This window comes from Panthera leo, chromosome A1, assembly GCF_018350215.1.
Source record: "Panthera leo isolate Ple1 chromosome A1, P.leo_Ple1_pat1.1, whole genome shotgun sequence".
In the NCBI taxonomy this organism is placed as follows: domain Eukaryota; kingdom Metazoa; phylum Chordata; class Mammalia; order Carnivora; family Felidae; genus Panthera; species Panthera leo.
In genome coordinates, this window is record NC_056679.1 from 126,855,830 (window position 1) to 126,871,991 (window position 16,162).

Below are 16,162 nucleotides of genomic sequence, written 5' to 3' on the forward strand. Positions count from 1 at the left end.
AGCAACACTCATCTCCAAATGGCACAGCAGCTCAGAAAGGCGCTGTCTGCAGCCTGTTTAGGTTCCATTCAGGCAAAATGTGTAAGTTCTCCCTCGGGTGAGGGAAGAGAGGCGCCCGGGCTGAGCCTCCAAGGGTGCTGACCCTATCTGGTCCCACACTCTCTGCCCCACTCTGCTGCTACTCATCCCCAAGCCCTTCTTGGGCACAGCCTCTAGTATAACAATCCCTCCCCTCTCCTTCCGCAACCCAAAATGTTGGGAAACAGTCTTTCCTCCACTGGATTTCAGGACGTCATTAGCATTTTCAGAAGCATCTATGTGTTAATGCAGCTGTAATTTTTGACTTCAAGTTTCTCTCTATCCTGTCCTTCCTTTACTTCCAACTTTTAGGCTCTTAAAGTGATTTCAAGCCTGACCCCAAACCCAGAACAGTGGTTGCCACCGGACTGAAGGTTTTTACTGAACAAGTGTCTTGCTCTTTGCTTCTGTGGATTTCCAAGGGCATAAACATAAGGGAAGTTTCTTAATTGAAGACTATCCCCTGACTCGCTCACCAGCACATCCTGTCACTACACTCCTGTCCTTGGCTGGTTTAATCCTGGCAGTGGCACTCCTACGTGTGGGGTGGAAGGATTCTGGTGGGATTCTGTCGTTCTCTGGAGTGGCTGAACCTCTCTGCTGGCCTCCCATCCAAACTTGTTGACTTTTGGTTGCAAATGCTGTCTGAGCAGCCACTGGCCTTCTCAACTTGGCATCTAGTCCTCCGGGCTCTGCCCACGGGAAGTCCATCTGGCTTTGCTTGGGTTGTGCCCTTGCTGTGTGTGTTCCATTTCCCTTCCCTTATTGTCCCCCTGACCTCTGACACTGGGTGTTCCCCGCTCCTCTTGCTGGACCTCTCTCTAAGAAAAATCTGTCTTTTTAAAAGTACCATTGACTCCCTAGGAAGAATTCGTGCCAAGTTGCTAGTGTCCCTGATTAGGGTGCCCCCTCCCCAGTCATACAGCCCCGTCCTCACATCCCCTTGTGGAGATTTGTAGTAAAAATGTGGAAATGTGTGCAGGTAGATATGCGTATGACAGGCAACAATCATCTTTCCCTCAGAAGTCCTGATGATCTCTCCCTGATGTTTTAAAAATCTTCAAATATACTGTTGCTTCTGGAGGGGTGGGCACTGTTGGCTGTTTGTTTTTCAACCACACAACCTTTTCCCTCCTTCAGAAACCATATCATGGGGGCGGGGTTGGGGGGGGGAAAGGACCACATAGGCCATACTGTCTTGGATATGCCCCTTGGATGTAAGCCAGTGCTGGGTCTTGTTTCATTTGTTGGAAAATTCCTTCATCACCCACCCTGAATTCTGACCTCATTCCTGGCCACTCTGGGATGTCCACAATGAGACCAGGAAACCAGTGGTGTTAGAAGAAAAGCAGTCTTCTTTTTAAAGTTGGTTTAGCTCTGAGAAAAGAAAAAAAAACACACAATGAGCAGAGTGGTCTTTATTGTTTTTGCCTCTTGCCTCAAGTGGTAGTTTACTGTCATTGATGTCAGGGCACCCAGAGTATATAATTTTGTTAGCCTTTTAACCACAGTTTTAATAAATGAGATAAAATTGAGGAAAGTAAAAAAAAAAATAGTAGGATACATTTCTCCTTGGCAGCCCCGAAATCCAGTGTTCTCTCTCCCTTTCGGGAGACCTACAACCACACACTTCTGGCCACACCAACACAAGGGCATAGGGGCTGAGAGACTGGGGAGGTGTAGGGAACTAGCAACAATGTCTCTGCTCCCATATTCTTTTTTTAAAGTTTATTTATTTTTGAGAGAGAGAGAGGGAGGGAGGGAGAGGGAGGGAGAGAGAGAAGGAGAGAGAGAAGGAGAGAGAGAAGGAGAGAGAAAATTCCAAAAAGCCTCCTCACTGTCAGGGCTGGAACCCATGAACCTATGCAATCACGACCTGAGCCGAGATCAAGAGTCAGACTCTTAACCGACTGAGCCACCCAGGTGCCCCTCTGCTCCCATATTCCGCATGCTCAAACACAGCATGGACCCTAGCATGTAGAGTAGACCCGGGCTGCAGGCAGTATTTCCTAACCCTTAGATACCGCCTGGTGGACACGTTAAACCTCAGGGATAGAAGAAACCTTAAAGGACATATGGTCAGGCATCACCACTTTCCAGACCCAATGACAAGCCTGTGATTACAAGGAAGCAGAGTGGACGGTGAGAGCTTGGACTCTGGTGCTCAGTTGCCTGGGTTCGAATTCAAACTCTCCAGTTAATAGCTGCTGTGTGTGACCTTCGTGTGGCCCATCATGATTCTGTGCTCAGCTTCTTCACTTGTCAAATGGATATAATGAGGGTTGTAGAAGGGAGTTAATACACCTGGTGCTGGGTGAGCAATGGATACAGGGAGGGTTAATTCACTTTGCAGTCCTAGTATGGAGCAGAGTGCTAGGCATTTGGCTGCTATGCAGTGAGTGTATAGCAATGTGTAAATAATTAAACAAGGACGAGCATACACGCTTTGCAGATAAAGAAAGGAGGGTTATAAACCTAGTAAGAAGTGAACTGGCCCCAAAACTCCAGATCCTGGGAGCTTTCTACCACAACACTGCATCCCATGGACAACGCCCATGGTAAAAGCTCAGCGGGTACATTCTTGAGGTCACCTCAACCTTGTCCTGCCTCCCACCCACACTAAGCACAGCCATTGATACTCCTTCACCTGGCACACAGCAGGCTCCATCTACAAATGTAACCCAGCTCTTCAGCGACTCCCATTAGGTGAGTCCCTGAAGAATCTCCTCTGTGACACTCCCCGGGAGGAAGCACCCAGCATCTGCTGATTACTAGCTCTTTCTCCTTTTTTAAACCGAACTGCCAGCCCACTGCCTCTGCTCTCCTACAAACTCCCACTGGGCTGTCACAGAAGCCTGAGGATTCCGAGATCTTTGTTCTCTCTTTGTTCTGAAGATGGTTATTTCTGCAGGGCCTTCCTTCCAGCCCTCCCCTCTCTCCCCACCCCTACTTGCTATTCTAATGAAATTCTCTGAGAATGGAACTCCCGCTGTGTGGTCCCCCCCTTCTCCCCCTCCTCTCCTCCCATTTCCCACCACCATCTCTCAGACATCACTTCCCATTCCCCTGCCTGCTTTTCTCTGCCTGTTCCTCTTGACTTATTTTATCCTTCTGTTAAAGGGGAGAGGGAGACGTCTAGTGATAGCAACTCGCTAGCAGTTCCCCAGTACGACCTAATAAACACGGGACAGTCCTGACACCTCATCGTAGGACTATTAAAATGTCTTCTGTGCTGTTTCATTCTGCAGCGGGCAGATTAAGGACACATGCGTGTGTTGGGAGGCCTAATTGTCATTGTTCAGTTCCATTTCCCCAAGGAGCAGCCTCTTCTGACGTTGCAGCGGGTGACCTTGAGCTGCCCAAGAAAAATGCTGCGTCTGTCCTGACACTCACCACCAGAACTCCCCCAGAGGAGCGGCTGGTCAAGGATGAACGGGAGGGAGAGAAGCAAGAATCACAATCACGTCACTCATCTGAGAGAGGGGAGGATTTCAGGCTCTGCTCTCTGGTTAGGAACCGAGTTTTCGTTTGTGAAAATTAATTTCTTTCTCAGGGAGGGGAAGTTTAGCCTCAAGGTTTAGCCTCTGTGATGACACCCCAGTTTCAGGGAGAGAGAAGAGGACTCAGGCTACCCTCCATTCTGGCCTCCTGGAGTTTGGGAATGAATGCAGATACTGTAGAAACCTGGGGGCATGATCCTTTTTGCTACAGGTTCTCCATCTTAGGTGCTTTGTGCCCTTTAAGCAGAGATAGTTATTCTATCTCCCTCTGTAGCCACCTGCCTCACTCTCCTGCTGTCTCACCTGTGCTTCTCTGCCTCCTCCACCCTTTTGTTCCCTTTGGGCCACATGGGTTTCCCTCTCTCCTTCAGCCACTCTTGCCCCGGAGCTTAGGTTTGTCTCCCCAGAAAAACACCGGCATGCTGAAGGGGAGAGATCCAGCATATAGACTATGGAGGAATGACAAGCTCAACACAGCAGGTTGAAGGAGTCACCACCAGATGGCACTCTACAACGCTTTCTGCAGATCCTTTAGTTCTGGTGAGAAATTCTGGTTCTAAAGAAATCATTGGAAAGCACCACGAGAGGTCACTAAGTCCAGTGGCCTCCAAATGTTTTTTATTCTCACCTCTGTACATCATAACTTTCTGATCATGCACACCCACATGTATTTATTCCTCAGTGTATATGTACTATCAAGCTATACTAAACATTAGTAAAACTTATTAAAAAATTATGTTTAGATGAAAATTACAGCGTAAATTTAAATAAGCTTTGGAATATTTTCCTTCTGCACTACAAGTGATCACTTTATACACCTTCCAGAGAGATCAATGATCTACTTTGTATTTCCTTTCTCCAAAAGGGCATTTCAATAAAACAAGTGTTTTTTGGTTTTGAGCTCCTACTACATACTCAGCACTGTGGAAGGGACAGAGATGATTAAAAAAAACAATAAAATGTCTTTTATATCTATAAGTTTCTTGTGTCATAGCATAAAAAAGACTTAAAGACCATGTAAAACAGCATGCATGTAACAGTCAGAGCATTTAACTTGCAAACAACATAGCCCACTCTTACTATTTTAAAGAAAAAGGAATTTATTAAGTGGCTTACAGAATGTATTGGAGAACTATTAAGGAAGTCAGGATTGGAGGCTAAACAGTAGCCGGGCAAAAGGATCAGCCACTCAAGGGCTCTTGTGGTAGAAATCATTAGTACAATTGCCTATCGCTCAGCACCAGGGACACCAAGGACCAGAGAGTGCAAACTGCTAGCGATGCCAGGAGAAACACACCCAGGTCACCATGCGTGCCCGGAGAGCTGAGCTCCCAGCAGGCAGCACTGGTCACGTCCTCCTTCCCAGTAGCATGGGGCTCCATCTGCTCAGCAGAACTGAGGTTGTATCCAGAACCAGGCTTCAAGGATGTCTTTGCCTCTCTTTACGCTAACGCAGAGAAAGCAACTAGAGGCTGGAGTAAAGACTGACTGAGCCAGGCCACAGGATCTGCCGTGTTAGGATAGTGTCTACTTGAGGAAAGAGGCCAATGCGTGCCTTGAGCTCTCACATGAACAATGCCAGGGAGCTAGTCAGGGCCTGTCAGCTGCTAACCCAGGCTCTGGCTGGATCTCAGCCTGAGACTGCCTTAAGTTCTTGCCACAATAGGAGAGCTCTTAGAGACTTCCTATCTGAGATGATTTCACCTAAGTGCCAAAGGTTCCTTGCATTTGTTAGGGTGTGTCTACTTTTCTCTCCCAAGTTTGTATCTGACATTCACCCAATGCTTCAATTTCATTTCCAGTTTCTCCATTTTCCTCTATTCTTACTTAGGTGCCTGACTTCTGAGCTCAATTCAGTATTCACTTCTATTTCTTCCTGTTCCTTGGCTCCCTCCCTACAAATATTTGATTCCCTGCTTCACCTGATGTATGGTTTTTATCCTATGCCTGGTCTTGCTGTTAGCTTCATTCCAGGACTCCCTGAATCTCAGCTTATGCCTCTTCTCTTTAGTGTATGTGGGCACAGCCTCAGCTAGAGGCCCTGAGGGAGTGGAGCTCTGGGAACTGGGTAACATGGAGAAGTGGAAGAAGGACCTTCTCCACAGGGACAACCGAGGGCAGAGGTGCTCTTTGGCTAGCCTGGAGGGAAGGAACAGTAGCTAATAACAGGGGCATGATAGGGCCCAATTAAGCAGAAATTATTTTTTTAGGAAAAGTAGGTGACTGCTGTGATTTACCAAAAGGTGAATATCCCTTAATGCCTTCGTTAGACTGAGGTGATATAACATAGAAACCAAACCAAATGTGGTTTAAACAGCTCAAAGTTTATATTTTCTTTCTCATAAAAATCAAGCTGATAGTGAAGTTCTGCTCCTCAAAGGTGCCAGGAGTCCAGGCTTCAGTGCCTGGTTTCCACTACCAGTGGCCACCATTTTGTCTAAACAGAAGAAAGAAATGGGAAGAGAGGGTGCACTCTTCTCTTTAAAGAGATGACCCAGGTATTGCACAATTTATGTTTTCTCATACCCAATTGGCCAGAAATCAGTCACCTGGCCACACCAAGCTGCCAGGTAAGCTGGGAAGTGTGGACTTCACCAGCCACGTGCACAGCTAGGAAGCTCTGTATCTATTTAAGAAGGGAAAAATGAATGTTGGGGAGAACCAGCCCTCTGCGGACTGTACTGTGACTAGGCTGCAGGAGCAGTTCTCAGGGAAAGATTGCTACTGTCTTACATGTGGTCTTCGCTGCAGGCCAATGCCTTCGCTGATAGCCAATGCCTTCTTAGAAAACATCGTAATTACTGACAGCATTAGGTATAGGTATAGGAGAGAATGCAATATAATCCTGCACAACCACCCTCCACCCACCCAGCCTCCACCCCAAGCCACCCCTTGGGGTGAAAGCCTAGTGGAGCCCTTCACAGCACTGTCATCAAGTTCAAATCTGGTTCAAATCCCAGCTCTCCCATCAATCACATGTGTGATCTTGAGCAATTTGCCTTCCCTTCCTATGCCTCCATTTCCCCATCTATAAAAGAGATAGTAACAGTACCTACCTCAAAGGGTTGTCAGAGAATTAAATGAAATAATGCATATTCATAGCACCTGACACATAGTAAAGACTCAAGATTCTTGGCTATTATAATACAGACTATACACACACAAATGAACCCTCAGCCCGAATCTGCAAGCATGTACATAGTTCTTCCTGACTCTGATGTGGCAAAGGAAAAAGAATAGATTTATGCCCACTTCCTTCCATCACCTTCCATATCTCGGGCTCCACTGTGGGAGAAACAGTGACAACAAGAAGGACAATAGCATGATGCAAAGGTACAGAAGCAAGAGTGAGCATGGCTTCAGAAAACAATGAAAAGTCCAGAGCAGCTAGAATGGAAGTAGTAGATAAATTTGAACAGTCCGACTCATGCCCTCATCAATAAACACCGATAAAATGTGAAACCACCTAACAAGGAAACTCTCCAGTTGTTCAAACCTCATTTGAGAAAGACATTCTCAGCACTAGCAGGGGCAGCCAGAATACTTTCTACAATGGTTGCAATGAGCATCATCAGGAGCAATATAAAAAAAAAAAAAAAAAATTTAACATTTATTTTTGACAGAGAGAGACAGAGCACGAGCAGGGGAGGGGCAGAGAGAGAGGGAAACACAGAATCTGAGCTGTCAGCACAGAGCCCGACGCAGGGCTCGAACTCACAGACCGCAAGGTCATGACCTGAGCCAAAGTCGGATGCTCAACCGACTGAACCACCATGGTGCCCCATCAGGAGCAATATCAACAAACCCATGCTCTAACATCTAAGGTGCTCTTAATATCCTTGTTTATAATGCCGTGTCCTGACCCAAAGTGTCTGGACAAAACTTTGAAAAATTAGCACCCGTGTTCCTTCTACTCTCTCCCCAAATCCCAGGAGCATGCTGCATGTGTTAAATATCTACAAAGGTAATCCTCAATGGTAGAGAATGAGGGTTGCTTTTAATTCCCTTAGAAGTCCTCAGAATCATGTGGGGGAGCTTTTCAACTGCACACTACATACGTCCGCCCAGAGACTATAATACACATTTGCCTACTTGGTAATGACACGCTGAGGTGTGGGGGCCAGCTCCTACAAGCTCACAAGAGCAGATTTGCATTTCTCCTCCCATCTCTGTGTTCAAGGACGTCCCACTGGTAGTTTAAAAATGACATGTTGGAACTATTTACTTGGAAAATGGCAACCACTGTAAACCAGGGCTCCTTCTGCCACTGCCCCAAACAGCTGCTTTTTCAACATTTATCAACACACCACTGCCACATGCTTTCAAGAATCACTGCAGTAAAGGTTCATGTGAGTAATGATAACATATTATACCTGCCTCCTGTCATGTGGGAGTGGGAAAAGAGAGAATTCAACGTTCTATAGTACGTGCAGACCTATGCTAGGTGCTGGAAGGCCTCTGTTCTCTAGAAGGGTCAGATGTTTGATGACTCCAGAAAGATGAGCTCAGCTCTGATTCTGTGAAGAAGGATTGTGGAAAGCCCTGCTGGGTAAAGAGACAAGGAATATCTGCCTTGGTGATACTTTTGATTTGGGTGATAGGCAAGGTATGGAGCATAAGGCAGTGAGTGATATATATATATATATATACACACACACAAATACACACACACACATTATACAGTAACAAATGGAGAAGGGCCAAATGACTGGCGTGAGTACTAAATACTCAAAGAAGAGGAGAGGTGATTGACTGAGTGGCTGCTATGTGCCACACATGGTACTAGGTTCTGGGGACTCTAGTGAGCAAGACAGGCCCTGACTAGGCATCGAGCGTGGTGCCTCTCAAGGTGTGGTCTGATGACTGTCTGCATCAGAATCATGACCAGTAATAAAAGCTAACAAGTATTAAGGGCATGCTATGGGCCAGCCACTGTACTAAGTGTTTTGCATGTATTATAATTTCATTCTCAGACCAACATTATATTTGACCTATTATTATTATTTCCATCTCACAGATTAGAAAACCGAGAAAAAAAAACACTAATTATCTTGCCCAAGGTTGCACCATTTGGAAATAACCAAGCCATGACTGAAACCTGGAAGTTTGGCCTCAGTACCCATGCCCTAAACCTACATTAAAAAGATTGTTTCTCTGGGTCCATGGGATGCCTGGGTGGCTCAGTCAGTTAAGCATCTGACTCGATCTCAACTCAGGTCTTCATCTCAGGGTTGTGAGTTCAAGCCCCACATTGGGCTCCATGCTGGGTATGAAGCGTACTTAAAAAAAGTACTGATTCCTTCGGCCCAGAGTAACTGAACCAGAATCTTTGGGACTGGATCCCAAAAATTTTACGTTTTAAATTGGATCCTTACGTACTCATGATGCTTATAGGTACTGATGCTCAATGGCCTGGAGATGAAATCTGACAATTCCACAAGGTATCGTAATAAAAATAACATTTGATAAGCATCACATAAGAGGTATATACAGGACGTTAAGGGAGGATGCGGCTTAACGGTGGTCAGGGAAGTCTTCCTAGGGGAACTGCTCACATCTGCCTCAAAGGTAGGTGTTCACTGGGTATCAAGGGGGTAAGAAAGCCTCCAGACAGAGGAGCACATTTGGATCACAGGGCCAGAGGGAGGAAAGCTGCTAGACCTTTGAGGAAGTGGAATAAATCCACCATGGCCAGAAGGTAGGGTGCCTGGGCCCCTGCCTAAGAGAAGAGGCAAAAGTGGCAGGTGGATGTGAGTCAGGGCTTCCTGCAGTAGAATACGCTGTTTGTGTACTGAATAAAGTCTCTTCATCTGCTCAGGAAAGGGCATTTTTGTAACTCAACTCCTCATCTACATACCTCTAAGCAATCTGCACAGAAAGACCATCTGTCTTTCTGTGGCCATCAATGGTCTATCAATGACTCTGGGTCAGATCAGGAGGAGCTTTACTTGTACGTTCAAAAGTTTGGACAATCAGTAATTGTTGTAGGATTTTAAAAAGGGAGTGACATGGTTGGATTTAGGGGTTTGAAGGATCATTCTGGCTGAAAAATTCAGAAATTTCTACAGAGCACACTTACCATGAGCATAGGTGTTATAGATTGGATTCCGTGGTGAGGTCGCCATTGTGGCTCCTCCTTTCCCATGAGGCTGCAGATTCTTTTCCACCACTGGGACAGTGAGTTCCCTCACACACTCCCAGAACGTCGTCCGGCCCCTACCCTCCCTTGTCCACATGCTAAACTACACAGCATGGCATTTAATCCTTACAACTGTATTTATACATGAAGAAACTGAAGGTCAGAGAGGTTAAGTTATGTGCCCAAGGTCATACAGGTGCAAAAATAGAATCTGAAACCACGTAATTTTTGTTCCAAAGCTTTTGCTCCAGCCAGCATCCACAATTGCCTCCAAGTCTATGTAAATGGGGTAAAGCCACATTCTCCTAGAGTTCCTATATGACAAAACCTGCATGGGAAATTCAGAAAAACTCAATTTTGTCTTCAAGTTTCCACACCACAGGAAGCTATGAATGAATCAAAGATCCTTATATCAGACAGGACTAGTACAGCTCACAGAGAGAGAACACAATCAAACTGGCTTAAACCAGGAATTTAAATAGCTTATATAACTAAAACTCTGATTCTGAGACCAGTAGATCCTAATACCTTGGCTACTTTCACTGCATCTCAGCTTTCCTTCCCTCTGGGTGGCTTCATCCAATGTGAGCTCCTCCTTGGTGACAACAAAAACACACAACAGCAACTCCAACTGACATCTCACCTGCTTAGATACCTCACCTGGGAAAATGCTTTTTACACTGGATCCAGGAAATGTTCTGGCATGGGACCTCACAGGTCAAGTCTGGGCAATGTGCCCAGCTCTAGAGAGGGAATGTGTCAGCCCCACTTGATCACATGGTCTGAAAGTGGGAGTATAGCCCCCTTAAAGGAAAATGAAATGCTGTTTCCAAAGGAAGAACTGGATGGTAGGCAGGGGAAGCAGGTTTCAAGGACTCCACAGAATTTTCTAATTCCTCCTTTTTAGACCCAGTAGGATCACAGTGGCTTCACTTTTTCTAGAAACGTCTAGGCCTCTCTTCACTATCTAGTCAGTGATAATTTGAGATAGTTCTTAACAAGAATTACCAGCAAAAAAAATAAAAAATAAAATAAAAAATAATAATAAAAAGTCTCTTTGGTTTCATGTACTTTAAGATACAAATTGAGAAAAGTTCAAAGAGAAGTAGAATCCTTGATTTCATGGAAATATCAAATAATATACTTAAACAGTTGGAAATTAAGTGAGAAAGTAACAAATAGGAAAGATGAGAAAATGATTTTATTTAACAAAGTTCTGAGGCCAAAGAGAATGATCAAAGTTGGAAGACAGGAAGCAAAGGAAAATTATTTTGAAAATTGAGATATCAGATAAGGAAGTCGGTGTTGGTTGGATGTTTCAAGAAAGCAGATATCCATCAACTGAATCAAGATTTTTTTATTAAAACTGCTGAGCTGTCAAGTATGATGCTTTTCTCAGTGTGACAGGTTATAGAACAAGCCAAACAACAAAGAAGATTTTGCTGCGCTAACTGGTTCCTCCATTTCCATCACAACGTCACGAGTGGAAAATTGTGATGCTGATAATGTCATAATCTAATTATTTTGCTCTTCCATCTTTGTTTTTCAGTGCTTAAGATGATGACCATAAGGGGCACCTGGGTGGCTCAGTGGGTTGGGCATCTGACTTCGGCTCAGGTCATGATCTCACAGTTCGTGAGTTCAAGCCCTGCATCAGGCTTTGTGCTGACAGCTCAGAGCCTAGAGCCTGCTTCAGATTCTGCTCCCTCTCTCCCTACCTCTCCCCCACTCATGCTCTGTCTCTCTCCTTCAAAAATAAAAATAAACATTAACAAATTTTTTTTTTTAAAAAAAGATGATGACCATACATTTTCTTTATTTACTTTATTCCACACAGATTTTCCCTAAAGTTGGTGGGGGGGCACCTGGGTGGCTCAGTCGGTTAAGCAACTGACTTTGGGCTCAGGTCATGATCTCGCAGTTTGTGGGTTTAAGCCCCACATCGGGCTCTGTGCTAACAGCTCGGAGCCTAGAGCCTGCTTCAGATTCTGTGTCTCCCTCTCTCTCTGCCCCTTCCTGCTCATGCTCTTTCTCTCTCTCTCAAAAATAAATAAACATTTAAAAAAAGTTGGTGGGAACTGTAGGTGATATTCTATATAATTTTTGATTCAAAGCTAGTAAGTTACAGAAATTTATAAATGGGAGAAGAGAAAATTACTTTGTCCATTTTATGGCCCTTTAATGGCACTTTATCATTTGGGGATAATTCTATCTGGCTGCAAGTGAGAAGTGTCTTACTGGGCTCAGATCTGCTCCTTACTGTCCTCTCTGGAAAATGAGCACTGACACTGCAGGCTCAGATATCATCTTAAGACTTGGTTTAAATTTTTTTTTTTTAAGATGCTACAACAAACAGCAGTCATATTAGCTCAATCATAATTATCATCATCTTTGAAATCCTGGAAATAGTTATTTGTGAAGAGATTGCTGTAGGCCAGGCACTATGCCAAACACTTCTTGTGTTTCAGTTATTACACCAAAAACATAGGTTTAGAGGAAAACTAAGGTTCAAATTACTTGAGCAAGGGGACAAATCTAGGGAGTTGCAGAACCAAGATTCCCACACTGGGCTGGTCATCCTGGTTAGCACCTCACGTATACCAGAACCAATTAACATTACAATGTTCGAAGACCAAAGAGTTTATTCCTGTCCTTTGTCACCTAAGTAAAGTGATTACTCAAACAGACTGCTGAGGGGCACCTGGGTGGCTCAGTCATTTAAGTCTTCAACTTCCGCTCAGGTCATGATCTTATGGTCTGTGGTACAAGCCCCATATGGGGCTCTGTGCTGACAGCACAGAGCCTGCAGTCTGCTTTGGGTTCTGTATCTCCCTCTCTCTCTGCCCCTCCCCCATCTGTGCTCTCTCTCACTCTCTCTCTCAAAAATAAAAAAAAAAACATTAAAATGTTTTTTAAAAAAGAGAGCTAAGCAAAAGTATGTTCTTTAACTACTGAAAATTCAGCTCTTGATTTTCACAGATGATCCACACCATCTTCCTAAATGTGAGGTCTAGTATATGATAATTTTATATTCACCAAATTACATTGTGGGTAATTTAATATATTGACTGCCCACTATGTGCAAGATCCTGAGGCCATAACTTCAGGAAGAACACTTATGAGTTAAAATGCAGCCATTGTTTTGAAGAGTTTCCAGTATGGAGCAGGGTGAAAGAGGTGGAGAAAGTTCAGAGGAACCGTCTACAAGAAAACAAGCCATAATTGGAACACCATAAAAGAGCTATAACCCAAGTATCACAAGAGTTTAAAGAGAGAGAGGAATCCCACCCATTTGTGAAAAGGCTTCACTGAATATATACCATTTGATGCGGTCCTTGTGTTAGAGGAGGCAGTTAGTTAGGCTTTAACAGGATGCCTGGAAGCCAGCAAAGGGAGAATCAAGTCCCCTTACCAGGAAAGAGAGCAACCTGTCCTGGCAGCATTACACACACACACACACACACACACACACACACACACAGGGCCACAAGAAGCCAGATCAAACCAGGCAGACCCCAAGACAAAGAAGGTCAGGTACACATCCAAGACAAAGACCCTGGCCAAATAAGGAAGAAAAGGCACAAAACCCTGCTCTCAAAGAAATCCCCTCCCCAAACAATAAATATTCCATTTCTCACTTAACAAGTGTTAGTGAAAGACAGAGACCCAAACCCTGGGCAAGGCTCTCCCATGAGCCACTCTCTCTCCCATCTCCAGAGTGTACTATTGCCCACTTTAATGAACTCTTCACTTGCACCTCTCCAGCACTGTCTGGTCTGTCCTTGAATTTTTTTTCTCAAGACTGACTAAGACCCTCCAGCAACATTCCCCCCACTGCCTCCAGGGACAGCTGGGCAGAAGCATCAGGGCCAGGAGTTCTCCCCAGTCTATCCCGAAACACTTGCAGATTTGAAGAGATGTCACCATGCACAGAGGAAAGGAAAAGAGGGTGTAGCAGACACAAAGAACAGCATAAGAAAAGACAAGCAACAGTATGAGTGTGTGGTCTTGTACACACTCGTGTGATGAATGAAGTATTCTAGTCTGAATGGAGATGTAGGTATGGGAACTAATGACAGGCAAAGCTAAAACAGAGGTTGCAGATTCTGTGCTTGGTCTTTTGGCACAGCTGAAAAATTGGGCTTGATGTGCCAGGCAATGGGGAAGACCTACAGACCAGGGAGCAATTGGACTGGATAAAAAAACAGTTAATTGGAATGGATGTGATCAGGTTGTTATGGCAACACCAACAAAGTATTTAGGCCAGTGCTTCCCAACTTTAAATTGCCTAAGAACCACCAGGGGGACTTGTTAAAATGCAGATTTAAATTGGCAGTCCTGAGAGGGAACCTCAAAGTCTGCATTTGTAACAAGCTCCTACATAAGGCCCATGCTGCTTGCTTTTCAACCACAACTCAAAAACCTTATTCTACACAAAACGACACAGAAGACATCCTTAGGCATTTGCCATCATTGTTACTCCCAACCAACTCTCTGCCCAGGTACTTTTTCTTTTTTTTTGCATTTTCAACTGAAAATCTGACATTTCCACCTACGTCTCTTCCTGTCCCCCCCATATTTTTAACTCTTTAAATACCACTGGAAGAATAGGAAAAAGCAAGCAGATTAAATGAGGTCACTTAAGCAGTTTGTGGTTTCAGCTGAAGCTTTGTGTTATCTTAAAGGGAAGCAGAAAACATGTGGATGTATAAATAGAGGTGTGGAACACAAGTTCACAGAAATTTTTATTCTCTCACTGTATAAGGATGAGCTCACATTTAGGACGCAGGGCTCAAAGCTGGTTGCCTTAGTGAAAAGTGGGATACTGGTTACACTGAGGACAACTGAGCAATCTAGGTCTTTCTGACACTTGCTGTGGACCAGATGCTGGGGCATTGGCCTCTGGAGCAAATTAAACTGAAGGCATTTAATAGCAACCTAAATCTTAACAGCTGAAAGAGGAAATGCAGCAGAGGATTTGAAACTAGGTCAAGGAGGAAACTCTGGTAAACCTCCCAAAATGGCTGACTTTCCAAACATTATAATTCTTCCCACCAGTCATTTTCAAAAGGAAAGCCTATTTTCTCAAATGGTATCATTCCTGACCCCAAAACAAGATAAGTAAGCAGAAACACAGAAACCAAAATCCATAGCAGCCATGAACCCTTACTTCTGCACTGCCAAACTTCTGTCCCTGCCTCATGTGTACCATGCTGCCTCCTGGCCACAAGAAGCAATGGAGGTGGAAGCAAATTGACCTGGGATGAGAATTACCCCTAAGGGCACAGATTAATGCACAGTTTGACGTCACTATAATTTAATCCATTTCAGATGGTTATTTGACTGAACAGATGGTGGCAGTGTCCATGCATAAGCTCCAGTCAGTTTCTTGACTGATGTCCACTCGCACCAAGGAAGAGATTAGCTAAGTGCAACTGGCAATCTAAGGTAAGATTAGGCAAAGCATCACCATTGCTTTCTAAAATTCCATTGGCATTCTCTTATGATGGCTTTCCCTTGAGTGGAAAGAAACAAACTTTGCCTATCCCACCTGAATATTTCCTTCAAGGGAACTTAAAACCTGCCACAAAAAGAAAATATCACAAAGTGAAAGAGCAGTCATTCCTATGTTAGATTAAAACATGTGGGACAAGACACTATTGAAGCCATGGGCATTTTTACTGAAACTGTGTTTGTGGCAGACATTGTGTGAGATGCCCAGTCCCTTTGAGAAACACTGCCCCACTGAGGAAAGGAGCCCCGAGCAGTAATGTCAGGAGAATCAGCAACGTTTCGGCCAGGAAACCCACTCTGGGGCAAAAAACTACCAATCCACAGATTGTCCTGTGACCTGTGATATAGTCTCACACAACAATTTCTGTGAAAAGGGAAAAGATGATAATTAGGTGGCCAGTCAGACTTTCCTCAAAATTGGAGCTGGAAAAAGTGGAGAGAATCCATAGTGGGGGAAAAAAAGCAAGAAGACACAAAGATAAGGAGAAACCCAGAGGAGCAGACCCACAGTAAAGGCAGAGCACAGAATGAAGAGACCTTGTATTCATTCTGTGGCTCAGATGCTTAGAGGCTGGAGGGAGGGTGGTCCCAAACAGCCATCTGACCCCTCCCAGGCTTTGTGAGACCCACCCTTACAAGCTTCTCTCTGTGTGAAGCTTAAAGATTCAGCTCTTTATGAGCTTCCATAAGACCCAGCTATCAGCTGACATTCCCACTGGCAACATTTGCATCTTCAACTCCCCAGTCCTTATATGAAAGAGATCAAATGCTAATGCCACCATCTAGACCCCAAGACCTGACTTTTACTGCCTACCTGCTTATGCTTACCGATCTTTGTCCCACATTTTTCCTTAAGCTCTTTTCCAGCTTCTCTTAACTCAGGCAAATGGAAAGCAAAACCACCGCTCTAGCAACAGTGACTAGACCTCCT